Genomic DNA, 8,083 nt, shown 5'->3' with positions numbered 1-8,083 from the left:
GGAGAGGAGTCATGGCCATCGCCACTATACGTCACCTAAGTTATCACATTAGAATCAAACTTTATTCTATACCTCACACTTTACTATAATCCCTTTACAAAACAAGTCTTGACACCTTTGTTTCTGTCCCCACCTCATCATTATACAGACTTGTTGTCATCATTTTGTATATTGGTTTCCACAGACTCTTTAAACCAGTTTGAGAGAAAAGTCAAGATGAAGAAAAACGATCATTTCTTCCACTACCGTTTGTCAGGTATAGATGCAATTAATTTGGCTAACATCCTCCATCACAAAAACGTTGCCAACAAAATTCCCCCATATTTCAATGACAAATCCATGCCAATTATTTCATATTCCTATACTTCACCCATTGCATCCAAAACTTTCACTTATAAAAGGCTATTGCAGAACCTCAAAATTGAGGACTTCAAGGCTAAACCACCTGACTGTTCTTGCAAAAATTCACCATTCAAATATGGTTCTTCTGGTCACGTCGTTACAGGAGATTTAACCATCATCGAAAACAAATCTCTGCGGAAATTGGAATTACAACTTTAAAGTTCTTATGGATGCCGTCGAGGACTATGAAAGAAAATGGATAAAATGAGAAAAAGAAGACATTGATTCTCTGTCAGAGTGGTTAAAGGCCGTGAGATCTTTAATTTTGAAACGAATGAAAGTTTTGAAATAGACCAATGAGTGTCAATGCTACATCGGTTTTCAAAGACTCCGATGTAGCAAAAACATTGTCTACTATACATGACAAATATGTTATACCAGCAGACAAAGCCCAAAACAACATTGTTTTTGTCTGCAAAACGTTTAACATCCAATGTTTATTATGAGAGGTAGACGTAGAAAATAATAGCAGTGGTAAGACATATACTGCTACCACACTCTCCAAAGAAGAAATTGTGGAAAACCATGAATCTGTGCTATCCTCTTTTGGTCTCTCTACCAAGGACGATGATTGTGGTTTACCGTCTATGTACTGGATTCCTAAACTCTACAAGAATCCATACAAACAACATTTCATAGCAGGATATGCAAAATGTACCACCAAACCTCTTTCAAAACGTTTAACTTATATACACACAACTGTCAGAGAGGGGTAACAGTCCTACCACAATCCTTGTTACTCCCGTAGTGGTATTAATTCAATGTGGTTCCTGAAGAATTCGAAAGATATTTTGGAGACAATCAGTTCAAGACTATTATCTGAATATAATAACATTAAAATCTATGATTTTTTAACACTGTATACTTCTATTTCCCATAGTCAGTTAAAATCCCGACTTAAAAACATAATACATCGTTGTTTTTCCAAAAAAGATGGTACACTTAGATACAAATATATAGTTCTTGGTAGAGATTCCTCATACTTTGTAAGAAATAATTCCAAATCATCTTCCAAATATATAGAGGAAGATGTTTACAAAATGCTGGAATTTTTAATCGACAACATATTTGTCCTGTGTGGTAGACGTGTTTTTCAACAAGCGGTCGGCATTCCAATGGGAACAAATTGTGCTCCTTTACTTTTCCCCCACTCCTGTGAGGCTGACTTTATAGCTGATCTGATCCGAAAGAATGAATATCGTTTAGCTAGATCCTTTAATCTCAGTTTCCGCCATATAGATGACGTATTATCTTTAAACAATTCTGATTTCGGGGATTTGATACATCGCATCTACCCAAAAGAACTTGAGATAAAGGATACTAGAGACACTGTGAAGTCAGCTTCATATCTTGACCTACATTTAGAAATCGATGGAAAAGGAAAACAATTGACCAAACTTTACGACAAACGTGATGATTCATACTTTATGCCAGAGCTTGCCGAAACTACGCAGACTTTTTATATCGCTCTAGAACTCTAACAAATAAGCATCTGGAACAAGGTTATGTTGCTACAAGATTGGTCATCACTACAGAAGTTTTATGGTGTATCCATCTGCACCATGAAAACTGATTTATTCAACGGGTCATAGTTTTCCTTTCCTCGTTTGTCTACCCCGGACTTGACTTTTTATGAGCAACTCGGCGGGTGTTTCTTGAAAAGCAGAGGACGCTTACCGTACCGGTGCACCTGGTCCATGATCCCAGTTTTTAGTGGAGTCCGAGTTGCTCATTTGCTTTTGTTAATTTGTATGTATGATTTCAGTTACTTTACGTTCTTTGTTGTGTATGTCTGTATTCCGTGTCTGGACTTTGTACCTGGATTACATTCTTTTGATTACCGCTATAACCTTGGTTCCCTTGATTACTCTTTGTTACCATTCATGATCTGAGAACATAAAATGGCATTGTGACTTTATAACTATAACAACAAATGTAAATATCAGATAGGTTGTTCAGCTTTTTATAATGCCTTGTTACATATAATCTCAGGTTTATATGTTGATGAAAACATGTTTATTATCTCAGTCTGAATTTTGTATACTTTGAAGAAGATAAATTTGTAACCTTCTATAAGTTTTCATTACATTGACTCAAGAAGTACACTTTCAGACAAACACATTTTCAAGTTTATCTGGTGCGTTTTTGTCAAAGTAAAAGGAAACCTAAGAGGTGACTGATAAAAGAAAATCCATTGAACAAAACTAGAAGCCTGAAACATAAACCAAACGACAGACAAATATGAAGTTGCAATTATTAAAATAACACAAAAAAACTAGAAATTTTTTTTAACAAAGCTAACTTATAGATACCAACGGCTCTACTCCGCGGAAACCACTATATATAGCAAACTTCAGAATTCAGTCAGATGGAAAGACAAAAAAGGGAGTGTAAAATAGCCATCATGTAATAAAGAATATGTGATAGATTTTAATTTCATTCAGCAATACGGAGGACAAGGTAGACGAATGGACAGCATATTATATAACTTTTACTTCTCACACAAAACGGGGCGTGGGGGTAAAATGAGTACACGAATAAAAAAAACAAAACAAAATTAAAAGGTCAATTGTTCCAGAACAATTGAGAGGTCTTTCCCACCAATTCTCTCCTGACAACTATCATGTTCATGAGAAATGACTTTTGCCTCACGGCTAATGGCTTATTGTGTTCTACCCTGCAGAGACGGCTCGATCCACAGTATTTATTTCTTGTATATATTTTAAAAGACGAGGTTTTTGACAATTATTAAATTTGCAAAATAGTTCTGATTCTTAGAAAAAGATGAATTCAGTAGTAACTGTGTAGTTGTAAACTTTTTTTCCTGTCAATTTCATCAATACAATTACTTGAGAACAAAATGAACTTGTGATTTTCATAAAAATATTTAAAAATCAAAGGGAGATAATTATAAAGTATTCCAAAGCAAAAGGTCTCAATTGTCACTCCCAGGTCAAATGGCCACCCCTCTATGGAATACTAAAAAAACACTTAACCTAGTTTTATGCATTGTGAAGGTATAATTTGAGTGTGTATTGAACAAATTTGGTCAAAATAAAACTCAGATTGTAAAGCCAAAATTCGTACTTTTAAGTCTCTACAAAAGTAAGTATTGTGTATAAGTGTGAATCATTTGCCCCGTTGTGTAAGTTGGGACAATAATGTCGGAACAAAGTGACTTTACAGTATTACTGTACAATGACTGTTTAAATGTTTTGATTAGCAAGAAGTTGGTCTCTGTTCTTGATTTTTTAAGGCAAGTGAAAGACTCAATGTATATTGATTCAGTACATGAGTACTTTGATTTTTCTATTTGTATGACAATTGAAAATTATTAATACATGTTAAATTATCGTGATATTCCCGCTAGGCTTTTGTTTAATGATAGGCGATGCATAGGCTTGTTTTGAAGTTCAAGATCGTAAATAGTGATTTGTACTATTAAAAACGCGGCCATCGGCAATTTAGGTGCCTATTTATAAATTGAACGTATTATGCCGCCTTTAAATAATGTAGTGGGTGTATTTTTAAAAAGACAGCTTTCAGAATCTGACACATCTATGAACGTATTCATATTATTTATTTATTGTCTTAATTATAAGAAGACTTAACGTATTTCGGTTTAAGAGATGTCAACGTGTATTGCGGCTATTTTTTATAATTGCACTGTAACGGAGGTGAATAGTCGTAACTTTCATTTTGAGCTTGCCTCGGTGTTTTACGTCAAATGTTCGAGTCTAAGTATTTTACATAAGTTCAGTTTGTTTCAAAACGTGTTTTACTCAGATCGAGTTCATAACATTTGAGTTGATATCCTTGCTCTGATTGGTTGATTCATTTTGAACTGAGCAATTAAGCGAGTGCGCGGCACGGTTTATCGCTTCTTCTACAGATAGCCAGTTCAGGTGTGTATCACACCTTTTCTCTAATTTAAGACTGTTACAGTCTGTAAGTTCTTTGTTTCTGACCTATTTACGGTTTTACCGTTTTTCTCAAAGGAATGTAACATTCCGGAGAATACTTTTGGAATTTTTGGCTTGCCGATTTATGGAATGATTTTGGATATTTAGGCTTCTTTATACACTAAAACATTTATAATTATTGGTTTTCTGTCGATCATCGAGCCGCGTTGAAATGTAAATTAGTAATTAAGGTTGGTCAACAGTTATGATTTTAAATCCCACGCTTTCCCGTGAACAATGTTCAAGTATTTTAGTTAAAGCCAGTCACCTCCAGTTAACTAGCTGAACCGGTTAAGTTACTCATAGGCGATACGCATTTATAAGCGTTATGCACCATTGTTTTACATGAATTTGTACTTTGTTAAAAAAAAAACTGTGTGTTTCCACATGTAGCTCTTATTCACAGTCTTTAATGACAGAGCCCAGTGCATGAACAATCCACGCGGGGTGTACTGTATGAGCTTTGGTCATAGGTAGTAGTTATTGACAAGTAATTCTAGAAAAGCAAATTAATCATCGAACATTCAAACCTTATCATTTATTAAAAGAAGATCACACTACTTAAACAGTTAGATTAGTATTGTTGTTGTCTTAGATTGTAAAGTATTAACTCGTCATTTTTACTGAAGAAATTGCACATACAGAAGACTCCAGTTATAGTACCATGATTCATCGTTACTCATTTACAGTACTGGATTTTGTCATTGTATTCATTTTAAAGGTGAAGTGTGAGAATATTAGAAATGCCCAAAATTACTTACAATCTTTTACAGGATTATTACTTCACGAATGATTTTAAAAATAAAATATTTTAATTTGTCACATTAATCAAACAATTCGGAAAACGTGAATACATATTACAACTTTTTGCACACATCAACGAAGGGGGAAGTAACAAAAAAGTAATACTGGAGGTCGCAACAAAAAAAACAAAGTTCTAATTAAATTATCCTTGCAGGAGAAAGCGATAGCCATCAGTTTGAACTGTAAGAAAATACAAGGAAATTTAAACTTCATTATTTTTTATTTCCGTGATTTATTTTTTCCATTTAACATTTGGAGTTACGACGCTTTGACCGCATATGTTATAATGATTACGTTCACTGGAACAAAATAAATATTTGTTATACAACTAAATATGCATTCATGGATTCATTTGAAGCTTTGAATAAATGTAGTGAAGGTTTCTGATTAAAAGCAGCTAAGAAATTACCCTTGAGCACGAGGCAATCATACTCCATTATCACATTTTCATTACATAAATCATGATTGTTGGATTACTTCGGAAAAATCTTAATCCATATTCTTTTTTTAGATTAGTTTTATTAAACAAATGCATTAACTACGGCAAGAACTGTTGTTTTCAACGTGTGCACCAATTTTGCAAGAGAGAGGTGATTTTCAATGACCAAAACCGACAAAGACACCACTAATGGAATTCGTTGTATTCGAATATAGTTCTAAATGTCGGTGGAGAGTTTTCCTATATATATATATATTTAGACATTACAGTAAATACCACGTTACCAGTAGTTATAACTCATACTATAAAGACTTAAACCAAAAAACTAAGGCTAAAAAGTGCCTAATAGAGATTCAGAAATGACCATACAAATGAGGTAAAATATCTTATCAAAGTTTGACAAAGAACCAAGAAATGCAAAAACACACTGCAAATCATTTAAGATCAACAGTGAAGGTCCCAAGTCTATAGGACTTACGGTTTAAAAGTTTAGTGACCAACCGAATAATTTCATTTTAGGTCGCGAAATTGCGTAACCAGGGAAACCTCAGGTCTTTTCGAAATCTTGTCAAATAGTACTGCCCCTTGTTTCTGAACAATATGGAGCTTTCGGTTGGTGTGTATCTAAAGCGGTTTAAGAAATTTTATAAAAATTGTTTTTTCCGCTACGGGACAGATAACTCTGGACCGACAAGTGATCACGTCTCACAGGGTGAATTCCAAAGTCTCCTGTCAGATTGTCAAATCTTGTCGTGATACGCTCAGCCAAAACTTTGGCAAAATGTCTGCCTGAAAAAAAAGAATAATAATAATAATAATAATAATAATAATCAGAAGAAGAAGAAATACAAGGTCTTCCCATTGAAATGGGAAAGACCTTAAATAATCAGCTCAAACAGCAGTAATAAACAGGTGAACTAAGGTTACCTTGCAGATGTTCTGTAACATGAGTGACTCATTTCTTTTCTGTCGGAAATTACGAATTCTGGAAGTGACGTCATAGTTAGGAAGTGATTTAACTTTTAACGCAGACACACGACGTTTAATAGTCGGACTTTATTTAAAAACAAATAACTGCGTCCTTCATCAGAAACACCTAAGGTAATATCAAATCATTAATAACTGATGATGATACAATTTAATAAATGCAACGTGAGGTGTGTCCCAGTCATCATGCTTGACAAACTACTTCTTTGCTAGACTTGAATTTTTCAAAATATAACTATACTAATCATGTATATATTGTAAATTTGATACCATGCACACGAGTTTCAAGGCGTAACCTCTCATCAGCAGCATTAGAATCAAATAGATAGGAAAATCTTAATCCATAAATCATTATCGAAATAGGCAGCCATCATTGAGAGACTCTACAATGTGCAATACAAGGGGATGTAGGCAGCCAGATCCATCATTGAGAGACTCTACAATGTGCAATACAAGGGGATGTGGGCCGCCAGATCAATCGAGAGACTCTACAATGTGCAATACAAGGGGATGTAGGCAGCCAGATCCAACATTGAGAGACTCTACAATGTGCAATACAAGGGGATGTAGGCAGCCAGATCCATCATTGAGAGACTCTACAATGTGCAATACAAGGAGATGTAGGCAGCCATCATTGAGAGACTCTACAATGTGCAATACAAGGGGATGTAGGCAGCCAGATCCATCATTGAGACTCTACAATGTGCCATACAATGGGGTGTAGGCTGCCAGATCCATCAAAGAGAGACTCTACAATGTGCATTACAAGGGGATGTAGGCAGCCAGATCCATCATTTAGAGACTTTACAATGTGCTAAACAAGGGGATGTAGGCAGCCAGACCCATCATTGAGAGATTCTACAGTGTGCAATACAAGGGGATGTAGGCAGCCAGATCCAACATTGAGAGACTCTACAATGTGCAATACAAGGGGATGTAGGCAGCCATCATTGAGAGACTCTACAATGTGCAATACAAGGAGATGTAGGCAGCCATCATTGAGAGACTCTACAATGTGCAATACAAGGGGATGTAGGCAGCCAGATCCATCATTGAGACTCTACAATGTGCCATACAATGGGGTGTAGGCTGCCAGATCCATCAAAGAGAGACTCTACAATGTGCAATACAAGGGGATGTAGGCAGCCAGATCCATCATTTAGAGACTTTACAATGTGCTAAACAAGGGGATGTAGGCAGCCAGACCCATCATTGAGAGATTCTACAATGTGCAATACAAGGGGATGTAGGCAGCCAGATCCATCATTGAGAGACTCTACAATGTGCAATACAAGGGGATGTAGGCAGCCAGATCCATCATTGAGAGACTCTACTATGTGCAATACAAGGGGATGTAGGCAGCCAGATCCATCATTGAGGGACTCTACAATGTGCAATACAAGGGGATGTAAGCAGCCAGATCCATCATTGAGAGACTCTACAATGTGCAATACAAGGGGATGTAGGCCGCCAGATCCATCGAGAGACT

The sequence above is a fragment of the Perna viridis genome, chromosome 12 (assembly GCF_037379345.1).
Source record: "Perna viridis isolate PV_CMFRI_1.1 ecotype Kerala chromosome 12, ASM3737934v1, whole genome shotgun sequence".
Classification (NCBI taxonomy): domain Eukaryota; kingdom Metazoa; phylum Mollusca; class Bivalvia; order Mytilida; family Mytilidae; genus Perna; species Perna viridis.
Note: the sequence above shows the minus strand (reverse complement) of the source record.